We start from the raw sequence: 20,931 nt of genomic DNA, 5'->3' as shown, positions 1-20,931 counted from the left end.
AGACCAGACACACAGCAGGTTCTTGTGCCTGCTGTCAGCAGAGGATTCCGCCTTTCCGTTCATCCGCTGTGTTTTTCGCCGGAATATCTCGCCCAAAACAGAGGAATACACGAGGAAGCATTCCCCACCAGCCTGCGGTTTTCCAGCAGCCGGTGGGCAACCCGACGGGCGGCAGATCACTTCTGCGAGGCGATTAGCTGCCCAGCCACTCTGAGTTCGGCCGCTCACCAACTCAGGCGATCGGGAAGAAAGCAGCACTAGGGCTGGGCAACATTGTGGCAGAAGACGTGCAAACTTCAAGAGCAAGCGCACAGACCGCTGACACACAAGGGTATAAGTGCAACATCAGAGCACAACGCGGTACACGCGCCGAGAGGGGAGGCAGTTCATGTGCGCCCAAATCGCTGAGGCAGTGGTACCTCGAGGCGCATGCAGGGGGCAAACATATTGACTGACGGAGCACTCGTTCTTTGGAAGCAGGAAGACACAGAGCAACAATTAAAAGGGGAATATTGAGCAGACAAAAGTACCGCAAAGGGAAAAAACATGCTGTATATTATATTGTAGCACAACACTACCGACAGCACTGGAGACAGCGAGCATGGCACGCTGGGTGCGGAAAAAGAGCCGACTACTCCAAGCCTGCACACAGGTTTTTGAACATTGGCCCAGCAGCAATAATAAAAACATCTGCATCAGCACATGGGCAGCCCTAACTTTGAACGCAACAAACTCGGAGGCACAGGGCACTCAGACCACAGGCAGAACCACCCAACAACAGCAAGAAACAGGGAAAAGCATGGCTGACGCACTGTCACTGAAGGAGACGCTGCTCCTTGAGTGGGCCAAGGCAGCCGAAGCAGCCCATGGCATGGACTTGGTGCAGGAAAAAAATGGCAGAACTGGCAGCAACCAGCTTCAACGCAGAAGTTGACGAGGCACCCGAGGAAGAGGACGACGGAGATGACTCAGCAGAAAAGTAGTAGCCGGCAAGGAAGAAACAGCACCTTGATGTCCGCAGCGTGCCAGCCATATCAGATATCCACCCCAGCAGCAAAAGAAAAGCCAAATCAGGTACTGTGAAAAATTATTTGGGGCCTATGTTAGAAGACTTTTTAAAATGGCACAGAGATGGGGGAGCTGGGAAAAAGAGGAAAAGGCATAGAGAGGACTCGAGCAGCTCCAGCAGCGAGAGTGACAGCTCGGACACAAGAGTCGGAATCAGGGAGCGAGGAAGACCAGGGCCACCATAAAGCATGGGTTGGGCATAGCGACATTGTTGTATCACCATGCCCTCAAATGACCAAATTTGGTAGGCACACTGCTGGCAAAAACATGTATAAAGCATTAACAAAAAGTCTATTACATGGCACATTGAGCTAAAAATTAAAAAGATTTGGAAAAAGCAATTCATAGATATTTTCTCCCTTCTGGAATATGAGGAATTCGGCTTTAGGATTTCTAGGAAAGACAAGAAAGAACAAGAAAAGGAGCAAAGAGGCCTAGTTTGGAAAAGCATATTCAGAACTGGGAAGCATCCTTTCAATTCCTGTCCACAATTATTTTAGAAAAATATTCTGAAGAAGGCACAGCTCTAATTGCCTACCACCACAGAATCTTGGAAATACATCATTTGGGGGAGAATCATGGCTGAATTATGACAGGGAATTCATGAAATAAATGCAGAGATTCCACGGACCTGGGAAGATGATCCCAAACTGTATATTTTTCATGGTTTTAAAGGAAAACTCAGCTCAAAATACACAAGAGCTATAAAGAGCACGAGTTTCAACATAACAGGAGGGGGGAAAATAGGCAGCACAACCAGCGCAGGCCCCAGCGAGATAGTTCCCCAGCCAACAGAGCCAAGCCCTCCTTTCGGAGGCCACCCCCAGGGGGGTGAATCAGTGCATACCCAGGGGCAACATAATACCCGCAACACCGGCGGGGCCAAAGGGAACACCACAGCAACCTGTTGGTACTTTAACAGAGGGTCTTGCAATAAGGGTGATGAGTGCAGGTACAAGCACCAATGCAGTACAAGTAGTGGAGGACACAGCAGCGGTAACTGCGCAAAACCCACTCCCTCCAGACCAAGCCCCAAAGTCACGGAGGCGATTTAAAATAGGGACCTCACCAATAAAAGTAGGCAAGCTCTTGCAAATGCCAGAAAGCTACCCTGACCCAGCAGCAAGACAATTTGTGGGTCAGAGATTTAAAGAGGGATCTCATATCCCATTCAGGGGACGTGGATCCCACATCATCCCCAGAAACCTAAAATCTGCCCCTTCTTTTGCACCTATAATCAAAGAAGAAATTGGAAAATAACAAACTCTTCCCCAGCCCCCCTTTCACAGAGTTTCTATGCTCCCCACTGGGCCTTGTGACCAAAAAAGAACAAGGGGAGTTCAGGATGATCCACCCCTTATCCTACCCGCCTGGGAGCTCCTTCAACGAGGGCATCCCTGCCACAGAGGCAGCTGTTTCCTACAGCTGTGTCCAAGATGCAGTGGATTTAGTGAAACTGTCAAGTAGCCTTGCTCTCATGGCAAAAGCAGACATTAAATCGGCATTTAGGCTGTTGCCCGTACATGAGAGCTCCTACCAGTGGCTGTGCTTCCACTTGGAGAACAAATTCTATTTTGACAAATGCCTCCCCATGGGCTGCACCATTGGGTGCACCTACTTCGTACAGTTCAGTTCATTTTTACAATGGACACCAGCAAGCTATGCCCAGAGCAAGAATAGTGCATTACCTGGATGATTTCTTCTTCACTGGCCCAGCAGGGTCCCCATTATACAGCTCATCCATCCAAAAATTTAGCGAAACCTTGCAGGCTGTAGGGGTCACACTGGCGCCTGAGAAGACTGTAGGGCCTACCATCACCCTTTCATTCCTGGGAATTGAGATGGACTCTTCCAAGGGTGAATGTCACATACCCAAAGAAAAAAATAGGAGATCTATGACAGGCAGGGACAAGGCGACCCTGATAGAATGCAATCTCTCGCCGGAAAGCTCAATTTTGCAACCAGAATCATGCCCTAGGGCCAGGTCTTCCACAGAAGCATGGAACTAAAAATGAGGGGGGTAACCAAGCCACACTACCACATCAGACAGGGCAAAGAGATAGCACAAGACCTAGCCATATGGGAGTCATTCCTTAACAACTTCAATGGTAAGGTTATATGGCACAAGCCCATAAATGATGCTGGGAAAAGGGCCCTGTTCACAGATGCGACAGGCAGCAAAGGCTTTGGGATATGCTTTGGAAACAAGTGGTACGCCGGCCACTGGCCTCCCTGCTGACATGGGTGAGGTTGGACCAGATCAGCACCCTGCTAGAGATATTCCCCATACGATTGGCACTCTACTTGTGGGTGGACCTGCTGAGTAATACAGAGCTGGTCACATGGTCAGAGGCAATGGTACACGTTTTGAACTAGGGTGCTGCATCCTGATCCCAGGTATTGAAAGGGTTAAGAGAAATTACAAAAGTTAGTCTAAAGAGCCGCAGTCCCGTTTTCAGTTCTCCACTTTCAGGGCGCTAAACCCACAGACAGAAGCAAAGAGGACAGCAGTTACAGAGGAGGTTTGGGCCATCCTGGAACACCACATGACAGACCTCTCCATCCCTCCAGACATGGCTCCTCCATGAGAACCCCTGCCCCGGGTCTCACCTGCCCCCAGAGCATAAACAGGGGGGGGGACATATTCCGACACCACACATCAACAGGTGATCCCAGGGGGGTCCTAGGCGACTTGGCCAAAAAGGCGCTGGCCCAAAAAAAAACAGCTAAAATGTACAAGTGCTTGACTGATTTTGGCAACATTACAAAAGTCACCAACATCAGGGACATACAGGAGAGCCAGGTCAATGACTTCATGGAGACATGAGGGACATACAGGAGAGCCATGTCAATGACTTCATGGAGTGGGCCTTCAAACAGAATAAAAAGAAAGCATGGGCTTCCTCCCATTTGGCAGCAGTATCCCACTACACTAGACTGGCGGGGGCCACAATCCCACACACAGCGCTTTAATTAGGTATGCACTCAAAGGATGGTCCAAACTTGAAGGGGTGAAAAGAGATACCAGGCGCCCTCTCAATTTTGCGAAATTAAAAACCCTGTTAGACACCCTCCCTAAAGTATGCAGCAATGCATAGGAGACCACCATATTTAAAGCAGGCTTCACGCTCAACTACTTTGGGGCTTTCAGGATTAGCGAGACAGCTTCCAAGAGCACAGGGTTTGAGGAAAGGCTGGATGTAGGCGACATCCATCTGGGAAAGGAGTCAATGGCAGTAAAACTCAATAGATCCAAAAAATGACCAAACAGGAAAGGGGAGGATTATCAATCTTTACTGCATAGAAGAAACAGTACTGCCCCATCTGCGACACCAGGGTCTTTCTTAGCAAACGCCCCAGCCGGGGCAGCCAACTTTTTACACACAAAAATGGGTCCGCTCTCAGTTGAGGTCAGTGCTCAAAAACACCATAATTGCAATAGGATGGAACCCCACTGAATTTGGGTCCCACTCTTTTAGGATAGGAGCGGCTACATCAGCCTGGATGGGGGAGGGGGTTGCAAGAAAAAGCCATAAGGGAATAGGGGGCTGGAAATCTGGGGCTTATAAAAGATACATTAGGGAAGACCTGATCTAACAGTCTTCTCCCTCCCCTCTTCCCCCGTTCCCCCCCCCCCCTACCCCTCTGCAATCTACCCTCCAAAACTGCATGGATTTTGAGCCACTCATTTATCACCAGGGCCAGCAGAGGGCTGGAGGAAACCCAGGACGGCATGCATTTTCAGGACACCATCACTTATTGGTGGGGCAAACTAGGCATGCGCTGGGGGACCTCCACTACAAACTGGCCGGCCTGCTGGGGGCATGGTCTCCCCCCCAGCCCCCGATTTCCTCATCATCCACCTCAAGGGCAATGATTTGCCCCACCTGGGCAGGAAGCTCCTAGTGGAAATCTGCACCTCCCTCAGATCCTAGCTCACATGTTGAGACTACGAACAGAAGTGATGATGTCCGAAATCATCCTGCGCCAGCTTTGGCAGGGCGCAGAGTCCAATAAAGCTATTGAAATATCCAGGCGCAAATTGAATAATGCAGTGGCCAATTTTTGCATATTTTCAGGCCTCAAATTCATAAAGCACAGGATCTCGGTGCACAATCAGGCCCTGTTTTTCAGTGACGGGGTCCATCTGTCCATTGAAGGCATGGACATCTTCACCAGAAATATCTTCTGGACCCTGGCGGCCAGGGGCTGTTCTTAAGTTATGTCATCTATTTTGGGGGACCTGGGAGCCGACGGGCAAAACCTCCTCAGGGTGATGGCGGGGGATCAGCCTGGAGTTGGCCCTACGTGGGAGTAGGGGCCCCTGCTCACCTGACCCCTCGGTCCCCACAATATATTCTTGTTATTTTCTATATGATGTTATTATGGTTGGTTTTCTTGTGCACCATGACTTGTATTACAATAAAGCTTATAGCCAAGGTTTTTCCACCTCACATCCTGTTTTGGCCTCCTCATTCCTGACACTGTCATTCACACTTGTCATTTATGTCACCTGCATGCTACTCCCCGCACAAAAACACTTCCAGGCTTAAAGCTGGGGACTGTCAGCGCATTATCATTTCTTCAGGTTTGGTTATCAATTTAACATGTTTATATGCAATATTCTACTTTGGATCACAATTGTGTCTTTTACAGTGACGTCAGCAAACCTGCGTACACGTGGGAGATGGCGAACCAAAATAAAAGAATTTTCCGAGTTGAAAACGATCAGGTATACAAACAGTTAGTTATGCAATGCCTTCTTGTGCTGACCCTTCGGTAAATCAGGAGCATATTTAGCATTTATATCATGGTCATTCCTGTGAATTGTATTGCACGTTAGAATAGGATTCTTTCTTACATTTCTCGCCTGTTGGTAACTTTTGGAGGTATTCTTTTTGCTTGAATATGATAAGCTTCCTTGGGAATCATACACAAGGAACCAGATGAGAAAACGAGTGTGCTTTGTTTCTTTGTGAAGTTTTTTAGCTCGGGACAACAAACTGTGCCTAGCCGTTTCGATTTCCTTCAAGACATATACCTTGCAATATAGGATGTGACCCATTATTTTATCAGCAGAGTTGTGTAGAATGTTCATATGACATTATCTTTGCCCCTAGAAGTTTGCTTTTCTTCAAGACTGGTATGCCTTTTGATTGAGTAAATTGTGCCAAGGGATTATAAAAAGAATGTGGTTGTATGGACATTTCACAGGACTTGTCTCATTTACAGATGTGTGCCCCGGTGATGGACTAGTAAAGTCCACAATACATTGGCCAACACTGTCTGCCTCATAAGTATCAAGAAAATTGATTTTGGATTTTAAAAAAATAATAAATAAAAATGTTGAGCGCAATCTCGACGTCATAGAATAGTAAATGTTGATAAAGGGTGACAGGTCTGACGCCCAATTAAAGAATAAGTTATAAAGAAGGAAGGTACACGAGGCTAAGCACAAAGAAACAAAGCAGTGGAGATTAAAATGAAAAGGGCATCTTTAATGTCCATGTTAATCCAGGTAGTAATTCCCAAAGACGGACCTGAAATATGTGAGACAATAAAATGAAAAGAGCATGGAACAACCATTTGCGCCAACGTGAAAATTCTAGCTACGAAACCAAACGCATTTGGCGTAGGGGGGTAATGAAACTGTATTTTACTTTCAAACAATCCCTTACAAAGTAAGGTCATAAGCTAAAACGAAATTCACCTCAAGGCAGTTGCTAAACGTTGGCATGTGGGAGTCTACCCCACACTGGAATGGGATCCCTGCAGCGGTTTTTGTGTGCCCCACCTGCCCCTTCACTGCCCAGCTGCCACAAAAGATCTACGGGGATCCACGTACACAGCAGGCATGGGGAGGCATCAGATGCCAGACTGTACCTCTCCCCGCCCTCTCTCACCTCCGGCACGCTCGCCCAGCTCTCTCCCACACCTTGCATTGGCTCACGGGCCTCTTGGTTATCCTCCTGTCCAGTCTCCTCCTTTGCCTTAATGCCCAGGTATCCTCCAACCGCTTCCACGCTGCCAATCGGCACGGATGTACGGCCTTTTCCACTGCTTTAACATTTGCGCGACGTAGCCGGCTCTGGTGTCACGTGACTCTTTACACCCGCCCACATGTTTTTTTCACTTTTATTGTGCTCCGCCCATAGCTGCTTTTCTGTCCCTTGCTTTGAGCACGCTTACAAATTAAAAGCGTTGTTGAAATGGAGCGACGGTTGACCGTGTGACGACATGGCCGCACATGGCTGCTTAACAACGTGTCTTGTGAGGCGCGTAGGTGCCCGGGCCAATCCATGAATGCACCTTTTCATCTGCACAGCGTTGTTATTTTAGGGTTTCAGAAAAGGGGAGGTCAGCAAGAAGGACCTGGTAACAGATGAAGGTGACCGAGGAGTTCCTCTACTCTTTCGCTCAGTGATATTTACCGAGTGTTTGACTGTGATCTTCCACGAGGGCAATTTAAAAAGAACCTCGCAATACGCGTTTTACCACTTTACGCAACGCTTCTGTAATATTTGTCGCATCCGTCCACGTTTGCCCTAATTTTCTGTGTCTTAATTACTAAACGTTGTTTTCTGAGACAAGCATCAGATGGTATCCGTTATTCGAAATAGCCCATAGTACACCTCTAAAGGCGCGCTCTTTGCACCGGCCCTAGGATTGCTCGACCCCCAAATTTGCAGCGCAGTGACCTTACATGAGTCTTTAATTCCTGAATGGATTGAAGTTGTGAAGATGCCAGCGGTAAACCAAGAGAGAATACACTTTCTTTGTGATGTGCATTGTATTAATTGCCATGGTATTTTTACACACTTGGCAGTATCATGAGTGAGGTGTTTTTTTGGAGTAGTGGATAGTGTACGCTGAATCAGTTCTAGTGGCTTCTAGTTGTTCTAGAAAAAGCACAGTATTATGAATTGCATAGCTCCCAACCTTTTTTGTCACCTAGGCGGGTGAAAACACCCGATTTTATTTTTGGCGGGTGAGAGGCCCATTGAAGTGAATGGGCGTATGAGGGACTTGGCGGGTGATTCGTCTGCTTTGAAGGCGGGTGACACCCGCCAAAAGCGGGTGAGTTGAGAGCTATGGAATTGCTTTGCCCAGAAGCACACACTTTTGTTAAGTGGCAAAATCAGTTTGCAACCCAGGCGTATCTTCCCAGCTGTCAAACGAGTTTGCGGCATGTCTTTTTGCAACTTTAGTTTCAAAACACCCCCGGTCTGTGGAGTCCAGTGCAAACGTGATTGGGTTTTGCTTACTGAAGTAAGCTGTTGTATTTGCAGTGATTTCATGATTGTTTTTATTTTTATGGTGTACATATTTATCTACACTTCCCAAAGTAGAAAAATGCTTTTTATTCGGAAGTGACAGATGAGGATTATTTTCATTGTTTTAGGAAATGCATCTCGAGGCAATGCTTTAATTATTTTTAAAGCATAAAATGAGCGACATACTTATGGAATGTCTTCTGATGTGACGGTAGGTTCCAACGATGTCTGGGAAGCGATTGGAGCTGGGGCAAAGTGCCCCTACTTCAGGATTTCCTCCAGGGACATAATTTTACCAAAATACCAAGGGAAGCAGAACTAACATCACATGACCCTTGGCCTCTGATGACATGTCATTTGACCCCACCTTCAAGTGACATCAAGGGAAGTGATGGCACACGACCTTTCACCCCTTGACAAAAACAGGAAGTGATATCACATAGCATTGTTCCGCCGTACATTAAAAAAAATATGGTTACGATATCACTATAATATATACATTTCTTACAAGAATGGATCACCATAAGTAGCATTACCATCAGTCTGTATAGGCCCATATTACCAAATTACTGTGAATTTAAGCATTTGCACTTACCTTGACTTGCCTACAGTTACGGTCATCTTAAGGTTCTGCTTGGTGTTGGTGTGCTCTGCCCGTCCTGCTCTCAGTCCTGTGCCACATGATGCAGAAACCTGGCATAGAAGAAAATGGAAACACGTGGCCAGGGAGGTGCATAATTTCACTTGAACTAATGCAACGTGCACCTAACGAAAAAAAGAGGCAAAGCAGCATGCAGCAAAAGTGACAGCAAGTCTTGACTATCTGTAATTCCCTTGGATGTGGTAGGCAGTTTAGAAAAAAACAATGCTGTCAATAAAATGTTGGTTTGCAGAAACAAATGAATACCGATGTTTTCCCATTCTGGCAGTGTGTGACTCTCTGCTGCCATTTGCACTCTCCACTACTTAACTCTGCACATCACTTGTGAAGTTAAGCAAATGTACAGCCTCCTCCCAATAGGTTACTAACTACATGCTCTGTCTGGAGGTTGAGGTCACTTGAGCTTGGTTCAGTTATAAATACACGCATCAAACAATGTGGCATTATATCATGTTCTTAGCAAAATATTCACATGCAGAGTTGTTGGACATCCCCACGCCTGAGTTGTTGAGGCCACCTTCCCTGGGATGGCCTATGCTGAAGCTAAATATTCAATCTCAAAATGATGTGTTGCATGGGAAAATGCCACGTCAAATGATTGCTGTTCATCAATATTCAAGTCCTGTTAAAAAATGCTAAGTAATGAACTGTATAGGGGTGAGCAGAGGGAGAGCCTTTTGATTGTATTCATCCCAAGATGTCCCATGGCGCTCAAGAAGACTTTCTAATAATGTACTAAGGATAACGTTTCCAGAAGACTCTCTAAAAACAGGTCACCACTTCGTGGGCTTCCTTTTTCCAAATCTCATGAATCAGCTACTTCTGCCTGATTGAAGTTAATCAATACTACAGCTCTCAGAATACATTCCTTACTTGATGAAAGGTCAGGACTGGAAATGGTGTCCATCAGCTATGGAGTCATTTTATCACCCTAACGGAGGGGTGGTCACAATCCGAAAACCACAAATGTGCACCTGCCTGGGCACATTAAGAAAATGTGCTTGGAAGATGGTGAGAGTGTGGCCAATTTCAGGAGCGATGATGGATGAATGGGCAGAGCATATAACAGGAATGGGGGGAGGGAGAGCTGGAGTACTCAATATTGACATTGTATGGTATCTAGACCTGTGGGGGCTGCGCATTCATGGCAATTAAAAAGGAACTGAAGGAAATGCTTTGGAAACCCAAATGTATGCCGACATTACCAATTCTCTAGATGTTTAACTCATGTAACAAACTTTAGCCTATGTAATCTCACATGAGAAGTGCTTTGAGCAAAAAAGAATGTTGCCAACAAAAGTCTGTATGCGAAATATTGTAAAATGTTTAAAATTGGGAAATTAAGTTGTAAATTGAAGAATGTAAATTGCTGTTACATTTAAGCACCACTGGCTCAAGATGTTACAAGGAACCGGAAGCCAGCCACTCCCTGCTCACCCTGACAGAAAGTATTGACGCTGCCCTGACAGTATGAGGCTTTTTAAATCCTGAACTATAGCTCAGTGACTTATGCACTGGTTTCAGCACACAGGATCTGTTTGTGCAGCCTGCATTAACAGGTTCAAATCTGGGCAGTGCCAACTAAGCTCGTCATAATACGAAGTTGATAAACTGAATACCCAATTTAATAGATTATCACCCACTTTACTGGCTAATTATTATTCCAATAATGTTCACTGATTATAGCAGTGCTCGGAAGTGAGAGGAATGCCAAACCTAGCACTACATGACATGTAATATTATCATACCAAATTGTCACCATCTTTCAGACTAAAGCCTTCAGCCTCACCAAGAAGCACCAACATTTCCTGCGCATGGGCATGGCAATATCTGACAATGTTCTGGGTGTAATGAACAATGGATCATGTGTCAAAACAAGACTACGGGTTAATAAACAAATTAAAATGCAAATCATTCAAGCAAGCACTGGTTGTGAAGATACATGGGTGAAAATGGGTTCCATTTCACTGCACATTGCAGCAGCTGTCATAAGCACCATTTGTAAATGCAAAATGCAGCAAGGTGACAGCAAGTGTTCAAGAGGAGCTAAACGGTCAAACAAAACGTTTTTTCTATTTGAACATACAGCCAATAGCTGGAGAGACCTATTGTTTAACTTCATTGAAAGTTAACAGTTTCTTGAAAGGCCTAAGAGCCATTAGTGCCTGCATTGGCTGCCTCTCAGCTCTGACAGAACAGCTGATTACAGAGTTTATACAATCTGAATTCTAATCCTGGCTTCTGCAGAGGACTAAAAGGTGAATGAACCCCTCCTAGTATGAGAACAGTTTTTTCATTGCTCATACACCTTGGGCAGATGGTGTAGGACAACGTCCACAACCTCGACCTCTTGAGTTGTGCACTGCATCCAAGTAATTAAAAGTAAGACAATGCACAGAAAGTGGAATACTCGAGGTAGAGCAACACTGACACTGGGAATTTTATTTCAATGTACGAATAACGCAACAAGAACACACATTGGGGAAACACACACAATTTGAAAAATGCTTGTGCATATGTACAAACGCTTACACCTTTTAAGTTTTGCTTACCTTAAGTTCCCCAAGTTCAGTCATTGTTATCTCAGACTCAGAGGCTCCCCGCGTCTCAGTAAGAAGGATTTGAAGAGTGGCTGGCAGCGACTGCGACAGTAACACGTGTGAGGGCCCAGGGATTTAATTAAAAGTTTGTTGCTGGAGCAGGACTGTAGCACCTCTTTTCGAACTCGTAAGCATGGTGTTGATTGAAGGGTTTAATAGGGCTGATTGTACAATGGGGAAATAGCAGTTTATTAAAACTCTTGCAAATGATGCCCAGCAGTTACTTCACTGTTGGGGGCTTTGCTGCCTGTGCTTGGAGCAGCTCCATGCCCTGATGTCTTTTATGATTACAGGCCACAACCCTGTATGTAGGAGGAGTGCCAGGGAGCATCTGCTTTGTCCTCCGGTCGCTCTCTTCTCTCGCGCCTTCCTGCTCAGAGATGCACGCATGCTCACTGGAGTCTCGTGAGGTCACGGTTTAATGCTGTGATCTCGCGAGGCTGCTTCCCCACATACCTCCTTTTGTCGAGCAGCTTGGTCCTACTCTGCAAAAACAAGGGGGGTCCTGGGAGTCCCTCTGCTGGCCAATAAGTCTCGGTTTCAAGAGTAATCCAGACGTGGAACCCTTTCTCACTGCTCTTAAGAGAGTCACAGCTTCACCCTACTGATGAGGCCCAACAAGGCCGAATCACGTGTCTGGGGTTGCTGTCGGTACTCTTGTTCAGAAGAGAATTGCCTGGCATTTCAGTGCTGGACTGCCCCAAGGAAGGACAAAGACTGATATGTTATGGATATTTCTCCTCTTTGAAAGAGATAGTGAGAAAAAGCATCTGGGTAAGACTCTCGAAACTGGCACTTATTGGCCGGCAGAGGGACTCCCAGGATCCCCCTTGTTTTTGCTTGGTCCTACTCCATCACAAAGTCCCTGTACCTAGTAGGTCTTCTCTTCTCTCTCTGAGGACGACTCGGACCGAGCGATGCTCTCGGCCATGTGGCCTCTACTTCTCTTTCTCCTTCACAGACCTGTGGTGACATGACTCTCTCACTGTGCTGTTCTCTTTCTCCCTGTGTGGAATCTCTGTTGCTGCTTTCTTCATGACTCTTCTCCAAACGGTTCTCTGTCTCTACTGTTTCTTGCGCTCTGTATGGTTCTTGATCTTCTGCTGTTGGTTCTGAATTCGGATTGTTCTCTCATCTCAGGGAGATGTCTTTTGAACACGGCAACCCTCTCTAGATTCCACCTTTTTCCATCTCAGGTGTAAATGTGGTTTGTTCCCTTTCATGCAACTTCTATAGGTTGACTGTACTTGGATCTAGTTACTTGATCCTTTTGTGGCAATTTTGATTTTCACTATGTCCCCTTCATTGACCTCCGTTCTTAGGGCTGGCCTTTGGGTGTCACTCTGGGTTTTCATTTGTTCTTTCGGATTCTCCAGACCACATCCTTCATGTTTACGACGTCATCCTGTCGCACTCTGGATAGCCACAGAAGTCCTAGGGTGGAAGCGGCTCTCCTCCCCCTCTGCATTTGGAAGAGCGACACATTAGATCCCTGAAGCTGCAGCTAGATGTGGGTCTCTTTTTATGACCCTATTGGTCCTTTCAACTAGTCCATTCACCTGGTGGTGGTAGAGGCTAGCTCTTATTTGCTCCCTGTTGTGCTTCTGTAGAAACTCTTCAATTTCTCTTGAAACCAATTAGTTGGGCAAGCCAACCCTCTGAAAAACCGCACTCAATACTTTGATAACAGTAGTAGTGGTGATGTTGGGTACAAATTCTGCCTCAACCCATTTTGACAGGTAGTCTACTATGACCACCCCATACATGTGGTCAGGCACCATGGTGTCCAAGGTACTGACAAAGTCAAGGCCTAACTTGTGCCATACGCCTTTTGGAATCTCGCTGGAGACCATATGCACTTGAAGTTCTTTGAGCCTCTTGTTGCTGTTCATACACTCATGGCATCTTTCGATCATTACTTTGTCCTGGTTCACGCATGGCAACCAGTTGCCTCTTGCACTCTTCGCCTGGTCATGTTGCTGCCAAGCTGTCCCGAGTGTGCCCTGCATTGCATAACCTTCTGAATTCCTACCGGCAGTATTCCTTGATCCCCTCTCATGACTAACCCGTCCAATTTGAAAATATCTTCATTTACTTTCTACTATGGCCTCAATCCTTCTGAAAAGGCTCTTTCACTGGGCCACCCATTCCGGCCCCAACTGGCCACCTTTCTCTTTCCAGTGATTTTCACTAATTTCCAGGAATTCCTGGCTTCTTAGGTCACTGACAGATGTTACTACGCATTCATCCTGGAGAAATGTGGTGGCAAAACCACCCTGCTCTAGCATCCACGATATGCAATCCAGTTGTGCGTTCCTAGGCAAATGAGGCTAGAGAGATCTATTATATATTCAATAAACAATTGTTATATTGACACATTTATTGTTATTATTTACACAAAGCAATTTCAATACTGTTTGCTCATATCAATTCACAACTGTTCAACATCTTCTCATTCATCTCACCATCCATACACATTCTCGTTCCACACAATAAAGGATCGCTTTTTATACAAAACAGGTGATTGATTGCACCTGCACATAAAACAAGCACCTCAATGTACATTTTTGTTACACCTAAAGCAATACTTTGTGTGTTCTTCATAGAATAGCAATATAGCTTATTCACAGGATCTACATATGTTTCGGTCATACTATCATGGCCTATTTCCAATTGGCCCAATGTTAATCAACATTCTTCAGGATCAAGGTAGACCTAAATTGGGTTCTAACCTAATAACAATACGTGAAATATGTCTTCTGGAGTAAATCTACAAAATCAAACAAACAGTAACCTGCCATTACTCTCTAGCCTCTCATTTAATAACGACACAGATTACTTGTGAGTATACATCACAAATGATGATACTGGTTGACACTCACCTCCAGCCTTCAGAGATAGGGGTAGTGTCAACGGAGGAGCTTATCCTTCAGACTTCTGGTGTAAGCAATCAAAGAAGCCTGTAAGTGATTTCAATCCGGCACACACCCAAGTCAAAGCTCAGCATGTAGTGTACAACTGAAATCCTTATTCATTTTTGTCTAAATGTTCAATATTCTGAACAATATATCACTCATATCACACCCTTCTCCTGAACCAGGAATCAGGCTGGTTTGCAAAGGTAAATATTTATGTATTTAAAATGTAATCACAATATGTTTTAATAGATAAACGACAATCAGCAATGGGGTGACAGAACACTGAATATTATCTTTAATACACAAGGAGTAAATAATGAGCAAAACAAATACAGCACAGAAAATAATACTTTTGTATTGATTTAGATCAGATAGCACTGTGGTTAGCAGTCCCCCCTGCAACACCACTGAAACCCCCAATAGGCAATGTAAAGAGAAAGGAGGAGAGAGCAGGTATTCAGGAATGGCACAAATCAAACAGAATATCAGTCCCACCTTCCCCCAGCAAACACAAGAGAAAAAGTGACTTTCAGCTGTCAGACTGGCTCTTAAGAATTGCTTTAGAATGGGCTGGGCAAAACACCAAATCTGGTCAAAAATATTGAAATTGTTACAAATTCCTATGGGAGCCGCTTTAAACAGTTGCACACAAGTTGCAATGATTTGGTCAGCAGAAAACAATGGAAATCTTCAGGTCCAAGTCGGAAGCAGTTTCGAGCTATTTTACACATGTAAAAATGTCATCTTTATGGTGTAATTTTATGATGCTGAGAATCCACCACTAGCCACTGGAACACAAAGTCTAATCTTGGCAAAATACATATTTACACACGCGAAACCTCTACCGCATCTTTTATGGAATATCTGGTCATCAAAATCTCACAGCTGTAGGATCTGGTATCAACTTTCTACAGAATTGTGTCCTTTTCGCTATGTACACAATGCCCAAATTTTATGCAAACTTCCACAGATGTGCGTGTTTAACATAGGGAAATGCGTGTACATTTTCACAATTCTAACAGTAATACATTTCGCGTAAAATCGCATATCTTGCCATTTCTGGCCAGAACATGTCACACAGTTCTGGCGCCTCTTCAAACGTGCAGCCGGAAATTAAATTAACAACTCTATCATTTTTATATTTTTAACCATTTTGAAGAGCAAGTTATAAGTCTTTTAAAAAGTGTTCTTTGTTCATGTTCAGCAACAGCTGGTCGCCTGGCTCCGCCTCTTTTTGTCTCCCTGCAGTCCATGTCAAAACTGTAAGGGAGAATAGGGTATCAACCCCCTCCCCTGAACAACAGAAGCCGAATTTATCGACCCTCCCACCGTGGTTGGCACGGGTGTCTGAATATTAATATCACAGAGAACCACGTGGCAGCCAATGGGGGGAAGACAGAGTTAGGGAAAGGGTGTGGACTGACAAAGGAAAGGTGGGGAGACAACATACAACTCACAAGTTACTAACACCACGAACTCCTAATACTACTACTGAGTCGATACTCCTGATCCTGATCACCAAGCTATCTCAGGCTCTTCATAATACCTCCCTAATATCCTACCTAAACCTGACCATGCATATTACATAGAACATGAATAACTAAGATAGAGAGCTAACAATGACATGAACTCACACTAGCAGCACAAACACAAACAAGGAAGCTGCTTCCATTATGAGAAAAACGTGACACGTGGCCCGAAGGGCTGGCAAAGCAACATAAGCAACATGAAACATAGCAGTGTATTGAGACAAGACTCTGCCCCTCTATATAAGTGCAGATAAGTAACCATTCACACTTGTACCCAAATTCCTCATTGTTCGGGATTGATAAATGATCATCAACATACTCATAGCAGATTGTGTGGTTTCCCAGGTAAGTATTCAAGCATACTCAAAATAGTCGTGCACATATGGAGGGAATTATTGCCACCTAATTAACTTCCTATTCCATATGAGATGAGCGCATAGCTCGTGTAACTTAATTCGTAACAGAATCAGGAATGCTCCAACAGAGATTTGACACCCTCGTGTCTTTATGAAAGAAACAACAATGTAGCCAAAAACATAAGTGCACCCGGACTTCAAGTAGTGACGCAGTAACACCGCCGTGACCTGGATGCTCACAGCCGCGGCAGGCAACGGGACCCAGAGCACAGAGTAACAGCTTGACTCTCTCTGCTCCCGGCTGTAGTAGGCAACGAATCTCCGGAGCGCGGACTTCAGTTCGGCTCACCGCTCACCGCTGGGGATTAAAAGTCCACGCTTGCATGCCTGCTCATTCTCCTGCTGGCTCCAACTGTGAAACACCGTGGCCGCCCGTGCTGCACAATCAACAATTATCAGCACCAGTGCATGGGCGGCCAACAGTTTAGTAGACGCCTCAATTACCTGCAGCTGGCTCACGGCACGAGTCCTAAACTACACCCGCCCCTCAGCCTACTGGGAAATGTCGTTTTTCCATCATTTCTTGCTATACGGCTGCCGAGGCTTGCCCCAATCCTGATTTCTGACAGTCCAGGGGCATGCTCCTCTTTGTTTGTTCCTTCCAGAGGCCATTTACGACCCTCTTCACACTTCTAGTTTCCTGAGCTGCAGCTTGTCATTGTTCCTTTGCTCTCTGAAGACCAGATTCTGTCCTACCATGCAATTGACACCTCCCCGGGAGTTTCTGCTGGGGGGAAAGGCCCTCCTTCTGCGAAGAAACCTGCTTTCTCTGTTTTTTTCAACTTCAGCCAAGCTAATTACTTCTTAAACCTAAGCCGCTTTATTGCATTACATACAAATACATTTCTTCCTTGGCCTTAAAATCTGTGGAATCAAAAACACAACTAAAATCAGTATTCCCTTTTGGCAACAATCCTGTTTATGTTTGCTAATTCAGCAGACATTTGAGAGTTAGGTAATTTTAAAGCTGCCTTAGTGCTCCTCTGACAGCTGTCATTCAGGTCGCCCCGGGTACTGCACCCAGATTTTGGCATAGAGGCTGTCAGTTTTCCGATTTTGTATCTTTCACAATGTTTCATTTGATACATGGATTTTAGCACCAGGCAAGATTTTGAATGTTGAAAGGGTTGTGTTATAGGCATTTTGGAGTTTTCGGCAACAAATAAAATGACAATTGTAGGCACATTTGTGGGTTTCCCTTGCAAAGTGCTGCTTTTCTCTCTGCACTATGTTTGCTGGTAATGGGGCCCACTGGCACCTTTCTGCAGGGTGTTCTCTATTCCACTGCACATGCACCATGGGTGGCAGGTTGTGCATCCCTATTTTTGTGTTCTGAAGCACATGGTTTTTGTAGGTTTTTGTCAAGGGTTTTGCCGCCATTGTTGCTGTTTCTTTCCCGACAACTGGCAGGGTGATGCCACATAGCATAGCAGAGTGGGTCAATACATCGCACCGAGCCCCCCTTCCCGACTTGAGTTTGACAGCCTATCAAGGGGATGTCGGGAGATTGGGATGTTCTTTTCTTTTGTCCATGTGGAGAAATTCAGCTGCTTCTCCCGTCAGTGATGAAGCGACATGCTCTCCTCGCCGGTTCTGGTCAGGAGTACTCCTGGCTCCTTGGGTCTTTCCTCCCGGTACCCGAGTGGTCCTCCCTGGTACTCCTTTGGATCATTCTTAGTCCAGATGTTAAAAGATAGAACAGAGCATGGTTATGGATATTTTGCCACTACTGCTCTAAGAATTGTTTGTATTGTTTGTTTCTTTGTTGTATGCGCCCATAAGACTTTAGGTTCCCGGTGCACAATAGAAATAATAAACATAAACATACTGTGTCCGCACGTCATTTGGGGATGTCAGCAGTGGGAAGGTCACTTGCATTGGTAATAATTGTCACTGTTCCCCATCTGGGTTTCCGGTTGGTTCCTCGTTTTCTGCAAAGTATGCCTGGGATGACAACTCTTTAGCTGGTTTATGTGGACCCACTTATCTTCCCCTTCTGCCAAACTGCCCTTGGGGATTCGGATTCTGTAGGTGACTGGTGAGATTCTGTCTACAATTTCAAAAGGGCCCCTCCAAGTTGGGAGGAATGTGCGCTGTTTGGCTTGGTTCCTTTGGAAATTGTACAAGTAGACCTGGTCTCCTACTTGGTATTCTTTTTTAGTTGTTTTAAGATCATAGTGGGTCTTCATACTGTCTGCATATCTCTCTAAATTCCACTGAGCATAGGCAAAAGCACGTTGAAGGTGTTTTCTCAGATTCTCAACATACTCATGAGTTGTGGAGGCATTTATCAAGGTCTGCTCTTGTGTTCTGTAGAGCAGATGCTGGTATAGCACCATCCTTCATCCAGTCATCAGCTCAAATGGAGACATTTTTGTTGCAGAAGAAGGGGTAGATCTGATGGCCATCAGGACAAGGGGTAATCGAATGACCCAACTTGGCCCAGAATCTGACACAAACTTTTTTAATATGCTCACAATAGTTTTGTTGTACCTCTCAACTCCACCACTAGAGGACTTCGCTAGGCAATGTGTATTTTCCTTTTTACCCCAAGTATCTCCCACATCTTTGTCATCACTTCGCTAGTGAAATGGCTACCTCGGTCTGACTCAATCCTTTGGGGTAGTCCAAAACGCGAGAAGATGTGATTGATCATCAGGGCAGCTGCTGTTTCTTCCTTGCAATTTGGGGCCAGGAGACATTCCACCCATTTAGTGAACAAGCATGTTACGGTCAACATGTACTTGTTCCCCCTAGAGGAGCGAATCACGGGCCCGATAAAATCGACTTGCAAATCCGACCAAGGCAGTGTCATCCCCCTCTTTTGGAAGGGAGCGAGCACGGTGTGTGAGTGATGTTGGCTGAAATTGTGCACACACAAGACACCCCTTCAAGTATTGGCCGAGGTCCTGCCCCATGTGTGGCCAGTATGCAACCTCTTGCAAGATTTCTAATGTCGTATGAAACCCCAGATGACCGGCTGTGGCCACATCATGGGCATGACTTAGCATCAGGCTTTGGAATGAGGTAGGGACCACCCACTAGTCATGGCCAGCTATGGATCTCCTCACAAACAAGCCGTCATGGATTTGGAACATTTTTGGACATTTCATCAACACTCTGAGGTCCTCTTTCCCAATGTAATCGGTATCCGTCAGCGGAAAGTTCTCAGGTTCCTCAATGTGTTGATAAAACTTACCAATTATTCGATCCCCTTTTTGAGCCGTAATCAAATCAGCATCTGGGGTCTCCTTACTCCATTGTGCAGTTGAGAGTTCATTGTGAGCATTTGTCTGGGACCTAGTGATAGCAGTGACCCGGATCTCCCCCAACAGGGACTCAATCTCAAGTAGATCCCCTTGGATGGCTCTGGTTTTGGCCAGCTGATCAGCTAGGTCATTTCCAGTTTTGTCTGATCCCTCTAGAATGACCCTTGATCTTTTTCCAGTAGATGGTCATCCCATTCGAGTTGACCAGATCATCAATATTTTGTATTCATTTTCTGTGTTTCAATGGTTTATTATTAGCACATAACATGCCTCTGGTTTTCCAGTTAACCAGGTGCTCCACAAACCCGTTCTGTACATAATTTGAATCAGTGATTATCACCAGTTTGTGGAGTTGGTGTTGGACAGCAGTGAGGATGGCTTGATGCACAGCCACCAGCTCTGCCACTTGACTACTTCGGGGACCAATTTTGTACCCAGCGGAGGGTTCTGGGGCATCATTCACCCATGCATTCCCCACGCCGGCCACAAGTTCCTTTTCCCCGTTGTTGTCAACATGGTAGGAGCACCCATCCACATAGACAGTGGGCATTCCCTCACACTTGTCGTCTTCATAGACTTTGTGTGGGGAATTAAGGTATGCCTCCATGTTGTCCTTGATTTTAAGACTTTCGTCCTCGAGACAGTTTCCTCTGGCACAATCATGCAAGTCAGCCAGACCTTGCGCGAGGGGACACTTCTTGTTTTGGCCATATCTGACCTCCACAGGAAAGCCTTGCATTGACAGATTCCAGGAAGTAATTCAGGAATTACTCACATTTCCGGCCCGGATTCTGTCATTTTGAAGATATTGCAAAGTTTGGTGTGGAGTCTCCACTATCAGGGGTTTTGTGATCTCTGCTTAGACCTCAATGAACTTTCTGCTGTAATTAGTTAGTCCAAGGAGGCTCCTTAGTTCACGCATAGTTGTGGGGTCTTTTATTTTCTGGAGTGCTTTTACTTTCTTTTCCTGGGGACAGAGACCCTCAGGAGTTATCTCATGCCCCAGGAAATTGACACGGGTTCTGCACCACTGTGCCTTTTGAAAAGAGAGTTTTGCTCCGGCAGCCCTCGACTGTGTCAGAACATAACGGATCTCCGCAAATACCTTTGACCCCTGTATCTGGGCCAGCCCTTGGTCAATGTAGGGAAGAGACCATCGGGAAGTATGGATGCGTTTGTTGAGCTCCCTTAGGTCA

At 45.6% G+C, this 20,931-nt stretch overlaps 1 protein-coding gene across 4 annotated transcripts in view; it reads right to left on the bottom strand.

Moving 5' to 3' along the window:
• SLC7A6 (solute carrier family 7 member 6) overlaps positions 1–7,148 on the bottom strand; it is an 874,508-nt gene extending 867,360 nt beyond the window's left edge. For 3 of the 4 annotated variants that reach the window (XM_069653635.1, XM_069653642.1, XM_069653626.1), the window contains exon 1: positions 6,972–7,148. The gene's annotated coding sequence lies outside the window, so the exon portion shown is untranslated. The remainder of the gene's footprint in view (positions 1–6,971) is intronic. The other variant, XM_069653649.1, reaches the window with a different exon arrangement.
• Positions 7,149–20,931: the final 13,783 nt, after the last annotated feature.

Source organism: Ambystoma mexicanum, chromosome 1p, assembly GCF_040938575.1.
Source record: "Ambystoma mexicanum isolate Mex_15411 chromosome 1p, UKY_AmexF1_1, whole genome shotgun sequence".
Lineage (NCBI taxonomy): Eukaryota > Metazoa > Chordata > Amphibia > Caudata > Ambystomatidae > Ambystoma > Ambystoma mexicanum.
Note: the sequence above shows the minus strand (reverse complement) of the source record. Positions and strands in the feature narration are given on the sequence as shown.